General features: G+C 40.7%; 1 pseudogene; it reads right to left on the reverse strand.

The window, feature by feature from the left end:
* Positions 1–212: 212 nt before the first annotated feature.
* Positions 213–15966, reverse strand: LOC120289803 (annotated as a pseudogene).
* Between the last annotated feature and the right edge of the window lie 3554 nt (positions 15967–19520).

The raw sequence follows: 19520 nt of genomic DNA on the forward strand, positions 1-19520 counted from the left end.
AGTGAAAAGAACGACGTTGATGCACAAGATGTAAATAATAATTTATTCATTTGCCATCCTCTCTCCTAAACACACACAACATTTTCTTTTTTTTTTTTTCCTTTTTTTTTTTTTTTTTTTTTTTTTGGGGGGGGGGGAGATAGAGTACCAGGACCATGATTCCTCACATTTCATAAAGAAACACACCTACTGGATCAATAATATGACGGCAATACACTCATGTGTGCAAGAAGAATTGACTAACGAGTAAGTTACTCAAACTTTTCTTTTTTAGTTTCGGCAAGTCGAGTGCAGAGGAGCTCGGCAGTAGCAACAAAGATCTTGAGCGCAAGCTTGACCCCAGTGTGTTTATGAGTCTCGAGTACAAAGTCAGGGTTAAACCACGATACATTTGTTGTGAGCATCTTGGTGGTTCTCTCAGCAATCTCTTCAGCTGAAGGTATCATGAGACAGTTGATGTCACAGACATTGGGGCCAATCCCAGCACCATACTGGACTCCCTTGTGAAAAATTGAGAGGAGCTTCTCATCAAAGCTAGAGTTCTCCCTTGTGATGATGTTGGCATCCATGTCAATGATTGAGAGGATGATGTCGTTGAAGTGGGAGTAGTACAAGTGAGTGTGCATCTGCCAATCAATAATAGCCACCAAGTGAAATCAGTATACATGGGAAACAGATCTTCTTACATATATATATATATAAAGAAGACAAGAAATGGAGCTATGAAGGAACCTGGGTAGTATCCTTGACACCATAGTGAGTGACTCTAAAAGAGTGGACAGCCCAATCCGAGTATAAAGATTGTTCAAACTTTCTCAGTGGCAGACCCTTTCTCAAAACTACCTCATCAATTTGAATAATATTAATCCCTGCCTTCTCAAGATCCTCGACTTCGTCCTTGATGGCCAAGGTGATTTGATAGCAAGTTTGGAATCTATGAAATAAGGGTGCGCATGGCAATAATTTTATTCCAAGGAACTATTTATTTTCAAAAATAGTTTTTTTCTATTTTTATTCCGGGAACAATTTCTAATTATAATAAGGTGTAATACAAAAAAATTATTCTTGGAATAGAAAAAGAATAGAAATGTATTTAGTAAAAATTTCTAAATTTTTGTATTTATTTGTTTTTCTTCTTACTCATGGATCGTCACCCGCTTGGCCACCGACCCACTTGCCGTTGCACGATCACTGCACGAACGTTGCACGACGCCGCACGACCACTACACGAACGTTGCATGACTGCCGCACGATTGTCACACGACCACAGCACGATCGCCAACCATCGTCGTCGATTACCGCTGCTAGATTGTCGCCCACAGCCCATCGGCTGTGTGAGGGGCGACGGTCGGTGGGCTATGGGCAGCAATCCTGTGGCAACGGTCGGTAGGAATGGTCAGCTGTCGTGCGGCGACAAGCAAAGATCGTGTGGCGATTGTGTGACAGTTGGTGATAGCGAGCTGCCGGTGGATGGTGGCAATCATTGGCCGATGGGCTGTGGGTGGTGGCCGGTGGGCAACGGGAGGCGACGAAATATAGAGCCCTTGTTTCTACTAGGCTCACTGAAAAGGAAACACTACAAATTTTCATAGCCCAAAACGGACCAGGACCATGACTCCTCACATTTCATAAAGAAACAAACCTACTGGATCAATAATATCACGGCAATACACCCATGTGTGCAAGAAGAATTGACTGACAAGTAAGTTACTCAAACTTTTCTTTTTAGCTTCGGCAAGTCGGGTGCGGAGGAGCTCGCGGTAGCAACAAAGATCTTGAGCGCAAGCTTGACCCCGGTGTGTTTATGAGTCTCGAGTATAAAGTCGGGATTAAACCATGATACATTTGTTGTGAGCATCTTGGTGGTTCTCTCAAGCAATCTCTTCAGCTGAAGGTATCATGAGACAGTTGATGTCACGGACATTGGGGCCAATCCCAGCACCATACTTGGACTCCTTGTGAAAAATTGAGAGGAGCTTCTCATCAAAGCTAGAGTTCTCCCTTATGATGATGTTGGCATCCATGTCAATGATTGAGAGGATGATGTCGTTGAAGTGGGAGTAGCACAAGTGAGTGTGGATTTGCCAATCAATAACAACCACCAAGTGAAATCAGTATACATGGGAAACATATCTTCTTACATATATATAAAGAAGACAAGAAATGGAGCTATGAAGGAACCTAGGTAGTATCCTTAACACCACGTGAGTGACTCTAAAAGTGGACAGCCCAATCCAAGTATAAAGATTGTTCGAGACTTTCCTAGTGGCGACCCTTTCTCAAAGCTAACTCATCAATTTGAATAATATTAATCACTGCCTTCTCAAGATCCTCGACTTCGTCCTTGATGGCCAAGGCGATTTGATAGCAAATTTGGAATCTGTGAAATAAGGGTGCGCATGGCAACGTTTTTATTCCGAGGAACTATTTCTTTTTCAGAAATAGTTTTCTTCTATTTTTACTCCGGGAACAATTTCTAATTATAATAAGGTGTAATACAAAAATTTTATTCTTGGAATAGAAAAAGAATAGAAATGCGTTTGGTAAAAATTTCTAAATTTTTGTATTTATTTGTTTTTTCTTCTTACTCACGGACCATTGACCCGCTTGCTACTTGCACGACCGCTGCACGAACGTGGCATGACCGCCGCACGACCGCTGCACGAACGTTGCACGACGCCGCACTATCGTCACACGACCACAGCACGATCGCCAACCATCATCGTCGACTACTGCTGCTGGATTGTCGCCCATAGCCCATCGGTTGTGTGAGGGGGTGACGGTCAGTGGGCTATGGGTAGCAATCCTGCGGCAGTGGTCGGTAGGAATGGTCAGCTGTCGTGCGGCGACAAGCAACGATCGTGTGGCGGTTGTGTGACAGTTGGCGATAGCGGGCTCCCGGCGGATGGTGGCGATCGTTGGCCGATGGGTTGTGGGTAGTGGCCAGTGGGCGACGAGAGGCAACGAAATATAGAGCCCTTTTTCCTACTAGGCTCACCGAAAAGGAAACGCTACAAATTTGCACAGCCCAAAATGGACTAGGACCATGACTCCTCACATTTCATAAAGAAACACACCTCTTGGATCAATAATATCATGGCAATACACCCATGTGTGCAAGAAGAATTACTTGACGAGTAAGTTACTCAAACTTTTCTTTTTTAGCTTCGACAAGTCGGGTGCGAGCTCGGCAGCAGCAATAATAAAGATCTTGAGCGCAAGCTTGACCCCATTGTGTTTATGAGTCTCGAATATAAAGTCGGGGATTAAACCAAGCTTTCCTAGTGGTAGACCCTTTCTCCAAGCTAACTCATCAATTTGAATAATATTAATCACTGCCTTCTCAAGATCCTCGACTTCGTCCTTGATGGCCAAGGCGATTTGATAGCAAGTTTGGAATCTATGAAATAAGGGTGCGCATGGTAATATTTTTATTCCGGGGAACTATTTCTACTCCGTGAACAATTTCTAAGTATAATAAGGTGTAATACAAAATTTTTATTCTTGGAATAGAAAAAGAATAGAAATGCGTTTGGTAAAAATTTCTAAATTTTTGTATTTATTTGTTTTTTCTTCTTACTCACGGACCGTTGACCCGCTTGCTGCCGCACGACCACTGCACGAACGTTGCACGACTGTCGTACGACCATTGCACGAACGTTGCACGATCGCCGCACTATCGTCACACGACCACAAGACGATCGCCAACCATCATCGTCGACTACCGCTGCTGGATTGTCGCCTGACCCATCGGCTGTGTGAGGGGGCGACAGTCGATGGGCTATGGGTAGCAATCTGCCGGGCAAAGGGTCGGTAGGAATGGTCAGCTGTTGTGCGGTGACAAGCAACGATCGTGTGGCGGTTGTGTGACAGTTGGCGATAATGGGCTGCTGGCGGATGGTGGCGATCATTGGCTGATGGGCTGTGGGTAGTGGCCAGTGGGCGACGAGAGGCAACGAAATATAGAGCCCTTTTTTCTACTAGGCTCATCGATTAGGAAACACTACAAATTTGCACAGCCCAAAATGGACCCCGGAGGGGAAAAATGGGGAATGATAAGGTAATGTCCTATTTGTTTTCTTTCGTGCCTTTCATTAATATATTAAGTTTATGCTTTCCCCCACCTCACTTTCAAGTTATCTTGTAGGGAGTTTCTTTTTTAGGCCTTCAATAGATAAACTAGGCTTAAAGTCGAGAGGATAATATTGTAGTGTTGTACTTTATTGTTGTGCCAAAGTAGATAGCTTTGTTTTGTCATTGCAATTGAAGTTTGATCATCACGATAGGGATGGAGTCTTAGATAGTCAATTCTCTGAAGTCATTCTCAATGAAATGAAGGCGATTCGCTAGGTACTTCAATGGGGAATAGGTCCATAGAATATTTGCTCATCATCATTCCTTTTAAGTAGATTAGAGTCATTTTTTCCAATTACAACTTGAGTTGGTTTTGTCATAGGCTTGTGATTCACTTAATTTTGAGCCAAAAATTACCTTCATTGTGGTGCAAAAGAGGCACCATACTCTCCTCTTTCCTGCTAATAAAAGAGAAAATCTATTCAAAGGCAACATACTACATGGTATGATACTTTTCTTATTAATTTACCAGAGTCAATAAGCTTTTGAGTAGTTTAAAATTTTAGTATGTTTTATCAGGTAATATTGTTGATACTATTATTTGTCACTCTACTGAATTCAATTTTTACCTCACTCACCATGCTGGGTTTAAGGTGACGCCCATCTCCTTTACGTTTGGCAAAACACACCGATCGAACTCTCTTTTTGTGTAGGTCACTAGTAGATCGTTGCACTATCACATATTACTCGATGAGAACGACTTCTCTGCCGATGCTCTCCAAACCCTCACTAACAATTTGTGCTACACATAAGTATTTTGTTGCCTTTCTAATTGATTAACCTCATTACCAATATTTATTTTATGGATCATAACTTATTATTATCTTTGAACTCCACGGATGTGCCTGATGCACAACCTCGGTCTCATAAGGTTAGGTCAAGATTTGTTATCTTTCTCCATGGACCTTTTCCTTATTGAATTTTTAAATTTTTTACTCCTCATTTGATGTTTTATGCATCCTGCAATGCCCCCGTTTATTATCCCCATTTAGCAGCCTTTCGAGGGAGGTATTACATAGAGGACATGAAGCCTGTTGCCAATTTTGGTCAGATTGAGGTTAAGGAGCAGGTGGAGAACATTATGTTTTATTGTTGAATGAAGCTGTTGGAATTAAGCCATGACATCTTTCGATTTCTTTTGGTCCTATTTTTTTCACCGAAAATTTTAGGGTGCGTATGGCAACGTTTCTATTCCGGGGAACTATTTCTTTTTAGAAATAGTTATTTTCTATTTCTACTATTGGAACAATTTCTGAGTAAAATAAAGTGTTTAGTAACTATACAAAATTGTCATTCTTGAAAAAGAAAAAGAATAGAATTGCGTTTAGTAAAAATTTATAAATTTTTGTATTTATTTGTTTTTCTTCTTACTCACGATCTGCCAACCGCCACTTGCCGCCGCACGAACGTCACACGAACGTTGCATGACCGCCACACGACCGCCGCATGATTGTCGCACGACCGCCGACCGTCGCCATCGGCTGCCACGGGATTGCCGCTCATAGCCCATTGACTGTGGGAGGGGGCATTAGCCGGTGGGCTGTGGGCGGTAGTCCTGCGGCGGTGGTAGGCAACGATGGTTGGCTGTCGTGCGGTGGCGGCGACGATCGTGTGGCGATCGTGTGGCAGTTGGCGATGGCGGAGGCTACCGGCGAATGGTGGCGATCGTCGGCCCGGTGGGCTATGGGCGTGGGCGGTGGTAGGCGCGATCGTGTGGCGATTGTGTGGCGGTTGGCGATGGCAGGCTACCGGTGAATGGTGGCGATCGTCGGCCCGGTGGGCTATGGGCGTGGCCGGTGGGCTACAAGCGACGCGACCGGCGCTGGCGTTTGGCTACCGTCGATGGCGGCGGGTGACAAGAGGTGGCGAGATGGTTGGCGGTGGTCAACGATGGCCGCAACAATAAAGAAGAACAAAGAAAAATTGAAAAGAAAAAAATGTTCCCGAATAAGAAACTACTTCTTTTTCTTTTCTTTTTCTTGTTTCTATTCCAAATCTATTCCCAACCATTTTTCTATTCCGGGGAATAGAAAAATAAGTTGGCGTTATCAAACAGATTTACGTTCTTTTTTGTTTCGGGAACAAAAGAACAGAAGTCGGGAGAAATAGAAACGTTACCATGCAGGCCCTAAATATTATTATTCTAGTCCCAAAAGGAAAAATAAAAATTTTGTTCTTTTATATATCCCATGTACACACAAAGGTCACTTTCTTCCATACCTGGGTTGGTCATTTTGGACAAAGGAACAGTTGAGAATGGTAATAGGGCCTATAAGAATTCCCTTCATCAGGCGAGTAGTCATACTATGGGCTGTGGTGGACCAAAAGACAATCACTGGCTTGGGGCGGCTCACATCACCATAGATGATGGGTGGTTTCACACAATGAGATCCATAAGATTGCACCCACCTGTTAATGGTGAAAGCAAAACCTGACAATTGCTCCGCAAAGTATTCAACCATACCGCTCCTCTATATTGGAAACATCCAGATCAAGATGTTAAAGAAAGAAAACATAGTTCATAAGATGCTACCTATTTATCCAACATAGTTTGTCTTAATTACAATGCCAAATTCAAAGACTGTTTTACTTCAGGCTCCCCATGAACCAAGACATCTATGTCAAGCTCCTCTTGAAGCTTGACAACTTTGTTAATTTCCTCCTTGATGGCCTTAACATATTCTTCCTCGGAGATCCTATAACGAAGTGGAGTCAGACGACCAATGAGGGTCATAATGAAAAGTATAACGGCCTTGTGTCACATCCATCATTGTTTAATTGGAAAAGAAAGATCTAGTTTACTCACTTTTTGTCCTTGTACTCAAAATGAATTCTTCCGAGTTCCTCGAGTCGAGGGAAGGAGTCAATGATGGTTGTTGGGATGACTGGCAAATTAAGCTTCGTTTGCTGAGCACCAAGTCTAGCACTCACAGTTGTGGCATGGCGATGATCAGAGCCCCTCAATGTAGCAGCCTGAGAGAGACGAGGATATCATGAGTTCAAGACACCAATAATATAATTCTAATTGCTATTTTAGGAACGCATAAAAAATGAAGGGTAACTTAGCAGGGGAACATACAGCCTTTTGGACAACTTCGTTTGTGATTCTTGGAGAGGACTTTTTTTTATGCTTGAGCAAAGAAGATTAGCTAAGAAGAATGCCTGAAAACGAGCCATTGGCGATAAGCATTGAAATACTCTCTCACAACATTAGTAATCAATGCTTTGGAAATTGAACATTATACTTGAAAAACACCCTAAAGGTGCTAATTAACAGGCCTAGATTAAATTAACTTTGCATCCTAGTGACTGTATTTACACAGTTGTTGCCATATGTATGTAGCTCTGTATAGCCTAATTAAAGTGACCCACGACAAGGTAACCGCATTGGTTCCTGCTGATGACAAATCGACATAGAGCAAAAGCAACTAATTCTAGAAAACAAGCTAATAATGTGGATTACCACCACTGTTAAGACCACCTAGTAGCAACAAGGACCGCGTGGGCATGCTATGCTGCTTTTCAGCATCATCTTTAACAGAGAGACAACAAATTGTACCTCATCCTTTTGTACAGCCAATGCTTTGGCTAAGGCAATGACTTCAACGACCTTCTGAGCAACAAATGCAAACCATGACTTGATTTCCTCATCTAACTGGGTCTCATTAACTAGGTCAACAAGAGTGTGCAAAAGAGAGCAGGAGGTGGAGACCATAAGTTTGTCTATAGATAAATGAGATCTATTAGATATCAACTTAAGCATAAATGACAAACAGATCATCAAAAAACACTATTTGGAAATAACATATGCAGGAAGTAGTACCTTTTCCCACAATGCTCTCGAGAACATGCAAGGTACTGGGCGATCCGGCAAGATCATTGGCCCAGATGTTCCTACCATCAACAACTCTAGCAAAGAGATACTTGTTTGTGGGGAAGCCACCCTTGATTAAATCAAGGGTCTTGGTTCCATCAACCAAATCAAATCCAAATCCAGTGACGCCTTTTATAGGGAAGTAAGAACTTTATATGCCTCAGCAAGAACATCAGCAAAATATGTCTCAACGACAACATTCACGCTAGAAAGACATGATTCTAGTTCCGAGTATGCTTCAGTAAATGCTTGCAGTTTGTGAGAATCAAGATCCATGACAAGGGTGGGCTCATCAAAGTGAATCCATGAAGCACCAACAGCCTTAAGTTCGGGTACAACTTCCCTGCATGATATTATCATTGGTCAGTGATGGGCCTAAGTTGGCCCATCTGCTCATGTTGGGCCTAAAAACCTGGCCCACAAGATTAGAGCCCATGGATGAAGGGCACGTTCCTTTCTGTTGGAGGGACGTATAAAGGAGAAAGAAAGAAGGAGGAACACACCTTTTGGCATAACGTACGTTCCTCTCCCTCTCTCCCTCCAAAAGAAAAAAACAAGTGCGCAAGAGGCAAAGCCGTCTTCCCTTCAAGGCCAATTGATGTCATCAGATCGAACAGATCGTTTTCTCTTCCTCTTATCGGCGTCGATGTTTAATCTGTGGCTAACAAGGTACGCTCGATTCCATAGTGGGCTTTAGGATCGGTGATACATGTGAATTTCCCGGGCTTGTCTTCCGCATTCGTTTTAGCGGTTCGATTTAGTGTCGAATCCAATAATCCCAACATTGGTATCAGAGCCCTATTTCATGTTTTCCCGACCCCTTTCATGTTTATGATTGTTTTTTGATTGATTTTTCGTGAAAATAATTGGCCGACACGGATCGGGGCGCAAAATCCCGACACCCGAGCACTATTCATCCATTTTTTCGAGTTTTCGTAAGTCGAAATCAATTTCTGATGGCATAAGGTGAAAGAACTCGTTGAGACAAGTCCGTCGATGGGTCGACCACTGTCGGGAGACGCCGGACAAGCCCACCCGCGTGGCCAGAAGCCGCTGCGCGTGGGTGCCACGCGCCTGAAGCACTAGCTCGGCCAGCACGTGTGCCACACGTGTCGGTCGGCAAACCGGCACGTGCGCGACGCCGCCGGCCGGCGAATTGGCACGCACCGGTCGGCGAACCGACGCGTGATGACGTCATCATAACGTCACCCAACGGTCGGTAACTGCTGGGATGACGTCATCGATGACGGTGATTTAGTATCACACGTGGTCGTGGTCAATCGATGATACAAGAAATCATCTCGGAATGGTTATCTTATGCTGGATTTTGAGAAGGTGTCGGCTTTGATGAACACTCTTCCACCTGAATGGCAAGCAGTGTTAGATCGGTTATGGGAGGTCAACGTGGTCCCAGGTTATAGAAGGCTAGTGGTAGCTTTTGTAAGAGAGTATTATGGGATTGAGTTAACCAAAACTCCAACCCTTAGATTGAGCGTCACATGGCTCAGAGTCAATGCGCCTTAGAGGCAACATGAAAGCTCTCCAAAAGTTTTTTCATGGTTGGCAAATGTGCCTTCAAATTTCTCAGATATTTTGACTGATAGATTAGAAGGAACATTCCCTATTTATTTCTTAGATTAGTTTGAGATGTTTTTGAGTATGAATATCTCTTTCTATGTTGATATTTTTCCTCTGTATATATTGCTTAGTGTAATTGATAATTGTATTATGTGAAAGCATTATTATTCTATTAGATGTCAAATATTATTTGCTTTATGTTATTGTTGACTGCTGTGGGTGGTTCATAGAAGTTTTTGTAACTTCATAGAATTTATTTTGCATAAGACAATTATATTAATAATAGTTTTAAGTTAGGATTTTTGGAGGATGATTTGAAACATAGTGACCTTTTAATTCTGAAACCTTACTTGAAATTGTTCATTGATATGATGAGTCTGTGCAAAGTGAATGTATAAATGATAGGCATTAATTATTCATGCATATATGTTTGATGTGTTCATATCGATGGTTTCAGCAACTAAGAACGTAATTGCTGATATGAACAGCAACAATTGTGAAATATTGAATATGAATATTCAATATGTGTTGGAAAAGCAATAAGCACTAGAAGCTTTTGACCAAATTATGGAAGATCTTGAGGATGCCATGCGCCGCCTTGAGCTAGTAGAGGACCGCATAACGGCATTTGAGCCGAAAATAGATATTTGCAATGCAGGTTCTAGCTCAAAAAGGGCTTTGAGCTCTAAGCGCAAGCGTATTGATTCGTTCAATATGTGAGAATGCAAATGATCAAGTCCTTATTGCAAGAAATCAAGAGTTAACCAACACAAGAGAGGAAAACGTCCTCAAATGAAGAAAATGTCAAGGGTGAGGTGTTACAATTGTGACAAGAAAGGTCACTATGCTCGCAACTGTTGTGAGCCGAAAAATGTAAACAACTCTTGTACATTTGAGAACTTTACTTATGTGTCAAGTTCTGTATTATTGGTTGAATCCAATCCTTTGTGGACTGTAGATTCAAGAGCGACAGACCATGTAGCGAAGGATAGAGAATCCTTCGTGGAATTCCAACGAATACCAACTGGAACTAAGTGGATCTATGTGGGAAATAACTCCCAGCTGAAGTTAAAAGGGATTGGCACATGCCAATTGAACATGCGTGGTGGACGCACCTTGCTCCTACATGATGTTCTATATGCTCCGGAGATTTGTCGAAATTAAGTGTCTTTTTTTGTGTTGGTTAAACTTAATTTTAAATATGAACTTTCATAATAGAGGTGTAGATTTGTATTTGGATACAAACTACTATGCTTGTGGTTATTTTCTAGATGGTTTCATTGTATTAGATATTGACTATGTTAATGCAAATGTTTGTTATTCCCTTCTCACATCTCTTACTTCATTTGATAATGATGTGAATGTGTGGCATGCTAGACTTGGTTATATTGGCCAACAACATATGAATAGACTGGCCAAAGAGGGCTTGTTGGGCAACATTGAAAAAGGCGATTTGCTAATATGTGAGCATTGCCTAGTAGGGAAAACGACAAGGAAACCATTTGGAAAATGTAAAAAAGCTGAATTTCCTCTACATTTAATCCATTCTGACATATGTGGTGCAATGAATGTAAGAGGAAGGCATGTGGCTGTTTATTTCATCACTTTTATAAATGATTATACTCAATTCAGATATGTCTATTTGATTTCTCATAAATATGAAGCATTAAGTTGTTTCAAAAGGTTTATGAACTTGGTAGAAAATCAATTAGGTAAGAAAATAAAAGTATTAAAATCCGATCGAGGTCGAGAATATTTATCTAATAAGTTCAAGAAATTATGTGATGAAAAGGAATAGAAAGACAGTTGTCTATTTCATATACTCCTCAACAAAATGGTGTTGCGGAAAGAAGATTCAGAACCCTACTGAAAATGGTTAGATCCATGGTGACACATGCTAACTTACCTATAACTTTTTGGAGTGATGCGTTGTTAACTGCTGCCTATATACTTAACCGGATGCCTTCCAAATCAGTTATTTCCACTCCATATAAGTTATGGATAGGTAGAAAACTAGACTTAAATTTTCCTAAGTCATGGGGTTGTGCTGCCTATACTCGTGAGTCCTCTCACAATTTTGGGAAATTGGGTCCCGAAGGAAAGAAGAGTATTTTAATGAGATACTCCGAACACTTGAAATAATACGTGTTCATAGGTGAGTAAGAAAGTGTGAGTATAACTGAATTTGAATCACGGAATGTCACATTCTTAGAGGATGAATTTCCTAAGAAGGGAGAAATAAGAGAAAATTACTCCCTATTTGAAACCTTGGATCAAGATAATGATATTAGTGGAGTTCGTCCAAGTGGGAGTAATATGAGAAGTGATGAATTGAATTCAACTCATTCTCAATTACAACTATATGATGAGACGACATCATCATTATCTAATCCAAGTGGGAGCATAATGGGGAATGATATGCAAAGTGTACAATCTCTCATACGGCGAACAAGTCGCCGAAGTATTCCCTGTCGACGTTTTGACATTGAAGGGGTAACTTTTATGATTGCTCCGCAAGATGAGGAAGAGCCAAGAAATATTAATGAGGCTCTGGATTGCGCTAGTAAGGAGAAATGGATTTATGCAATGGAAGAGGAGATGGAGTCAATGAAGTCAAACCAAGTTTGGAAACTGGTTGATCTTCCAAAAGGACGCAAAGCTATTGGGAACAAGTGGGTTCTCAAAATAAAGCGAAAATCTAATGGTTTGATAGAAAGGCATAAGGCTCGCCTTGTGGCGAAGGGGTAAATCAACAGGAAGGAATTGATTATGAAGAAACATTTTCTCCTGTAGTAAGATTTACCTCGATTCGCATAATTCTAGCAATAGTTGCTAGTATAGATCTTAAGTTACATCAAATGGATGTAAAGACTGCTTTCCTCAATGGAGAATTAGAGGAATAAATATATATGGAACAACCTGTTGGTTTCATAGTGAAAGGCCAAGAAGAAAATGTATGTCGACTTTTGAGATCGATATACGGCCTTAAGCAGTCATCGAGACAATGGTATATACGTTTTCATAATGCCATAATGGCATATGATTTTACAATGATAGATGAGGATCATTGTGTATATAACAAAAGATCCAAAGATCAATTTGTCATCATATCATTATATGTTGATGATATACTAATTGTCGGAAGCAATATGGAGTTTGTTAATACTGTCAAGAGTTGGTTGTCTTCCAACTTTGAGATGAAGGATATGGGTGAGGCTGCATACATTCTTGGAGTTAAAATTTCAAGAGATCGTTCGAAGAGATCGTTATCTCTTTCAAGAAACATATTTAAATAAGGTTCTTAAACGATTTCGTGTGCAAGATTGTAAACCCATTGATACTCCTATTGCAAAAAGTGAAGGATTGAGCCACAGATTGATTGTGTCCAATGACTCCACACGAGAATGAACAAATGAAACATGTTCCTTATGCTAGTGCTGTTGGGAGCTTGATGTACGCTATGATATGTACAAGACCTGACATATGTTTTGCAGTTGGAATGGTGAGTAGTTACCAATCCAACCCAGGTCCAGCACATTGGAAGGCCGTTAAGAAAATACTGAGGTATCTAAAGGGGACTACTAAATTATACGTTGAGTTATTAAGGAAAAGATCTGCGACTCTAAGGCTATTCTGATGCTGATTGGAGAGAAGATTTAGTTGAAAGAAAATCTATCTTTGGATTTGTTTTCTTACTAAATAATGGCGCCATATGTTGGAGCAGTAAAAAAACAAACGTGTATAGCCTTGTCAACGATGGAAGTTGAGTTCGTAGCATTCTCAGCAGTAGTATAAGAAAGTGTTTGGCTTAAGAGATTATTGGATCATTTAGGTGTTATTGGAAGTGCTGCAGATTCATTGTTGGTTAACTGTGATAGCCAAGCAGCAAAAGCGTACACCAAAAATCCAAAATATCATGGCAATACCAAACATATAGATACCAAGTATAATTTTTGTCAAAGATATGATTGCACGAAAAGATGTGAACCTACAGTTCATATTACGCATAGAATGGTAGCAGATTCTATGACAAAGCCAATACCTAGAGATGTATTTTGTGGCCATATGAAATTTCCAGGATTGCGTAGAGTCTGATGTACTGAATTGTAATTTCCCTAAAGTGTTCACATTTGATGAATTTGTGTTTTTCATCATTAATGCCTATGAATCTTTGTTTGATCTTTATGTATCTTAATGCTTAGTGCATTACTTTAAGTTGAGAAAGTATGTTTGACAGATATAAGATTAGCCCACTCACACGGGTAATCGCCTCTTTAACTATGTGATAAATAGAGATGAGACTGTTTTTAAGCTTATTATCTAGGTGATAATCGAGAGCTCAAGCTTAAAATACGTATGTCGCCTTAACTGAGTGTTAAGATGATGACATAATACTTACTATGTCCGAAAGTAAAATAACCCACATATTTTACTTTATCTGTCTATGATGCCAGATGTGAGTTCTGATGAATTTTGTGAATGAGTAGATATGTGAACTCAAGTTAGACTTTGGGTATGTCTAAACTATCATCCGTAGGGTATTGAAGGTGTAGACATACGCTCCATGGGAAAAGAGTTAATACCGTAATACGTATTTCATACTACGTATGCATGAAACGACCAATAAGAGTGGCAAAAGTTTTGATCTCAACTTTTATGTCGTGTGAGACTCTTGAGGAAAAGAGTTCCTTAATTTTAGTGCCCTCATGACTTTTACTTACTCTCAAGATTTCTATTTAGTGTTTGCTATTTTAGGATGTTGTCAATGGTCATGAGTTGATTCGATCTAATGGGACATTTCTAGAAAAGCAAGCTGAACTGAAATTGAGAGTTTGAAGGAAAGAGGAAGATCGAATTTGGAGAATCACATTGTAGTTTTGTATTCATTGGTTAACAAATTATGACTGTCTTTGAGATAATCATAATTGTGAATACAATATATATATATATCATTGTTTAAGAGAGATCAAGAGAGATATAAATGTGATCGATCGATCTAGGGTACTGCATACTAAATCTACTCAGAGTGTGATGCCCATTATGAGCTGCTATATATTCCTAACAGATGTATGGCAACGAGCTCTCAAAGTATGCTAGTCGCACGGATTATTCACCGGTATGAATGTTGAAGAGAGGTAAAGAGAATCATGTTCAGCTCACCATGTGCGAGTGGGAGATGATGGTTTTATGTGATGGGCCTAAGTTGGCCTGTCCGCCCATGTTGGGCCTAAAAGCTCGGCCTACAAGATTAGAGCCCATGGATGAAGGGGTACGTTCCTTTCTGTTGAGGGACGTATAAAAGGAGAAAAAGAGAGGAAGGAACACACCTTTTGGCATAACGTACGTTCCTCTCCCTCTCTCCCTCCAAAAGAAAAACAATGCGCAAGAGGCGACGCCGTCTTCCCTTCAATGCCAATTGACGTCATCGGATCGAACGTGATCGTTTTTCTCTTCCTCTTATCGGCGTCGGTGTTTAATCTGTGGTTAACAAGGTACGCTCAATTCCGTGGTGTGCTTTAGGATCGGTGATACATGTGAATTTCCCGGGCTCATCTTCCGCATTCATTTTAGGAGTTCAATTTAGTGTCGAATCCGGTTTTGGGAATCCGATAATCCCAATAGTCAGAAACGTATTCAAACACGAGCAAATGAAAACTGCGAGAGAGGAGTTCATTATCTTACCTGTAGATGGGAAGATTATGCTTTAGATAATGCTAAGATTATGCAACGGCCGCAGGAAGACAAAAACATGTGAGCTGATAAAGACATACGAAAATTAAACGACAAACAACAACCCAATCGAATGGGCTGTTGAGAACGAAGAAAACAATAATAAGACCAGCGTTTTACCTTCTGGGCCTCCTTGTAGTCGGTGACAGCCTTGCGAGAAGCGTAAGAGAAGTTGACATCAGGGCATAATTCAGGGACGGTGTAGTGGCTAGACCAAAAATGAGATGGATGGGTTAAGTTTAATCATCAATACAAAATTAATTTCTACTCGCTAACTTGTCTAAGATCTGTCGTCCTTACTAGTTGGTGTCGAACCACTTGGTCATCTCCATAGCAGGGACAGAGGCGGTTCCTCTGGCCATCGAGAAGTAAATGTCAAACCCGATCTTGCCACCATTCCAACCATATTTGGGAGGAACAGCACCGAGCATCGCGGTGGCATCGAGCACCTGATCATAGTATGAGAAGGTGTCGCTGGGAATATACTTGATGCCAACGGCGGCCATCTGCTTCCAGATGGATGACTTGAGATGAGCCCCGGCTTCCAGCGAATCCTCGGCGGTGCTCTTTCCATGCCAGAATGATTCCAAGGCAAACTTCATCTCCCTGTTGTGGCTGATGCGAGGATATCCAACGACGTGGGACGCCATTGTCTCTGGATCATCGAAGAAACATCAACGACAGGTAAGTAATTAGTGTAACCCGCTCAGTTGCGCAGCCTAAGGATGGAGAAATGTGAGCGATGCAAGGATCCTACCTCGGTGGAGACCGAATCGGGAACGATGAACTTTAGTCTAATGCAGTGGCAAGAGTGCAAGGGATAGAGAGAGGAAGAAGAAAGAGAATGAAGCGACCACAAGGCGGAAGATCGATTTTATAAAGGGAGAGGTGGGTCCGACCGGGTACAAATTGACTAGGAGGCAAGACGAGGACAAGGTAGCACAAAAAATATTCGGGGGAGTCCGTCCCTTTTCCTACTTTGCATGACCTCGGGGGAATTTTTTATTCTACCTTCGGGGGAGTGCCTTTTCCTCTTTGTGCATGATATTTTATTTGCTACCTTCTCCTCGTCTTGCCTCCTAGCCTCTCCTATGTATATTGTCAGTCATTTTGGAAAGCGTTCTTTGCAAAAAAAACAACCTTATTATTATTATTTTTACCCACCAAAAAAAAAAAAATTGTACCTGGTCGGTCCCACCTCTCCTTTCGTCTATCGTGAGTCTCCATTATGGGCTCCGCGAGATATATCCCCGATTTGAGCAGAATGGGGTGCTGTTAAGGAAAATCCCTCCTCGATGCTTTGCCCCCATTTTGCCCCACAAAACACGCGAAGGCTATTTTACCCGCGTCTCCATTCGTCAGAAAAGAGCATTTTAATCTCCGTTCTTAAAATAAACTGTTTTGTAATTCCCTTTCCATCTCGTATAATGATATAGATGCCCTCATGATACGGTGGCACACGGTGGGCTGCAATACTTGAGTTCGACTCATCAAATGTGTGGATCGGATTGAATTTAGGTCATATAAAAAATGATTTGATCTAAACTAATTAATTATGCTAACTGTGATCTATTTCCATACATGTAAATCTAATAATCCGACATGATTAGTATAGTTAAAACACTTCCATCTTATATTCAAAAGTGAGGGGAGATCATGGAGCTAGCAAATGCAGAATTGAGTGATAGCAAGAAAGAGTGAAAAAAGAGTCATAAAGGTAGGTTGGGTTTTAATGAATTGTAAACCTATTTAACAAGTGTTGTCCTAAGTTTTACTAATCTAAACATATTTATTGAATATAACTAACTCATATAGTAATTCAATTCATTACATACGAGTTAAGAAATGAGTTTATAATCTATTTTGACACATCTAATTGAGTAAAGGTCATTGTTCAATAGATCCCGAGAGTGGCCAAAGAATCCCAAATGAGCTTCACTTAACTAAAACATAATTTAAGCATACGTCTTCATAGACTCGCTGCAATTATTTTACACAATTTATTTAGTTAAGAATATATCATAATGTTAATCAACAAAACGTATTGCTCTGTAAATCAATTCTTACATACCAATCTTAGTAAGTTTATTGTTTTCCTTCAAACAAATAAAGAAAGATAGATCAAAATCTATTCAAATTTCAGATAGCCTTCCCATTAAAAATGTCGTATGTCTCCATCAAAAGGGGACTTCCTTCCCTCTTTCTCCGCTAACCTAGTCCCTCTGCTCTCTGTCGCTCCCTGCTTCTCGTCATACCTATCATCCCCACCATCCGCGTTGGCCCTCTCTGCTTATCGTCGCCACCCTCATACCTATCGTCCCACGTTGCCCTCTCTCTCTCTCTCTCTCTCGTCCGTTCTTTGCTTTACAAACACATTGAAAAACACATGCTGCCTTCACCACATTGCCATTTGCCTGAGACACGGCCAAAGTCATTGGAGACTCGTTGAGATTGCTTTATAAAATTGATTAATTAAAGTGATATATCAGATTTTCAGGCTCCGGAAACCTAGAGAGGAGCCCAAGAAAAGATCTGGCAATTTTGCCATTTTTGTGAAGACAATTCCGAGTCATGCAGACCATACAGAAGCAAAATGCTCAATTAATGGAAAAATCCTGCTTTGTCCTTGTGAGTACAGATTGCTGGGATGATTGCTAGGAAGATGGTCAACGGCTCATTTGACTCTGGAACAGCTCCCAGCTAACGCTTTGGAGGTTAAAGGCCTCTATAAACAGATCAAAGGTAACTCCGAAGATGGCAGGAAATTCCGAACTTGCAATCTCAATATGTTGCAACATGCACTCTAGCTTTCACTCGTGCAGTGTTTGTCTTCAGATTGCAATTCTACGTGAGGCCTAAATTCTTGAAATCTAGGAAGAGCGGGGATGGTAGGGTTGTAAGAGGTGCTTGTGGAATTGTCTTCTAAGCTTCTTGTAGTGGTGGGAGCACCGTTTACAAACCATAAAATTTCAGCGATTACTTGATGGATTCGAGTCTTGTTCATGGCTATTAGAGTTGAGAGAGTAAAGAGTGCCAAGTGAAAGTTCCTTTTTTTATTGGAGGGGTTAGAAAACCAATTGTGAGGTAGGGATCCATACTGGACTTTTGCAATCCAATCTGCTACCTTATTTGCATCTCTGCTTAAAGCGTGCCAAGTGGAAGGTCAAATCACTATAAATCCTGTCTTACAATATCTTTTATCTCTTTTAACTTTTCTAATACGTGTTAGATAGAAGTTATTACACTCGCAAAAGCTAATTTCCTTATATAAAAGTATATTCTCATGTCTTTCACTAATAAAGGGTTTTAATTTTCTTAAAACAACCAATGAAAGATTCGATAAATCAAATGACTACCAATAGAAATGATCTTAAAATCCTAATTTTAGTACTTCAAAATTTGAAGTTTTTAAAATTGTGAAAATTTCATGAAATGATACTGAAGCGTGTGCTCGGTTCGACTTTCAACCACATCAAAAGCCTTATCCAAATTTCTCGTGAGGATAGTAAATTATATTTAATAAATGATGTGCGAAAGTATTCTAATTCTTAGATGTGTGAAAATCTTTGATTAATGTCCAAAAAAGGTTTGGTGTCGTATGCAACAACGGAAATCGCAATTGACACCATCGCTCCTAAGTCCTAAATATGATTTTTTTTTTAAATTTATTTAACATCGGCCCTTCCAAAATTAGAGTCCCTTCCTAATTTTTTACGTATCGATCTTAATAAGTCCAGTATTCTCCTCTAAACAAACAAGTTCGAGACAAATCCAAATCAATTCAAATTTCAAATAGCCTCTCCGTTAAGAATACTAATTACATGGCATGACTTGATTAAAAAGTAACTTCCCTCTCTCTCTTCTAGAAATCATGTCGCGGTCTCCATCCTCACCCAATCACCATTACTTTCTCTCTCTGTGTATGGGCGTGCACATAAATGAAAGATTTTGATCTCTCTCTGTATGGGCGCTCCCCTATATGAAATAATAAAGCGTGGAAATGTACAAAAGATTACGTGCAAGCTGTCGGACTCAATGAATTGCTTAGTTAGGCAGTCCATTAACGAGAAACGCGATGGGCGAGGGACCCCGACACATTTGCACATTTGACTAATCCGGCAGTCTATCAACGGGAAAATCTGTACCCCTCTAAACACATTGAAAAACATGCTAATTTAGCCACAAACAGCTTCCATCCAACGCT

The sequence above is a fragment of the Eucalyptus grandis genome, chromosome 11, assembly GCF_016545825.1.
Source record: "Eucalyptus grandis isolate ANBG69807.140 chromosome 11, ASM1654582v1, whole genome shotgun sequence".
NCBI lineage: Eukaryota > Viridiplantae > Streptophyta > Magnoliopsida > Myrtales > Myrtaceae > Eucalyptus > Eucalyptus grandis.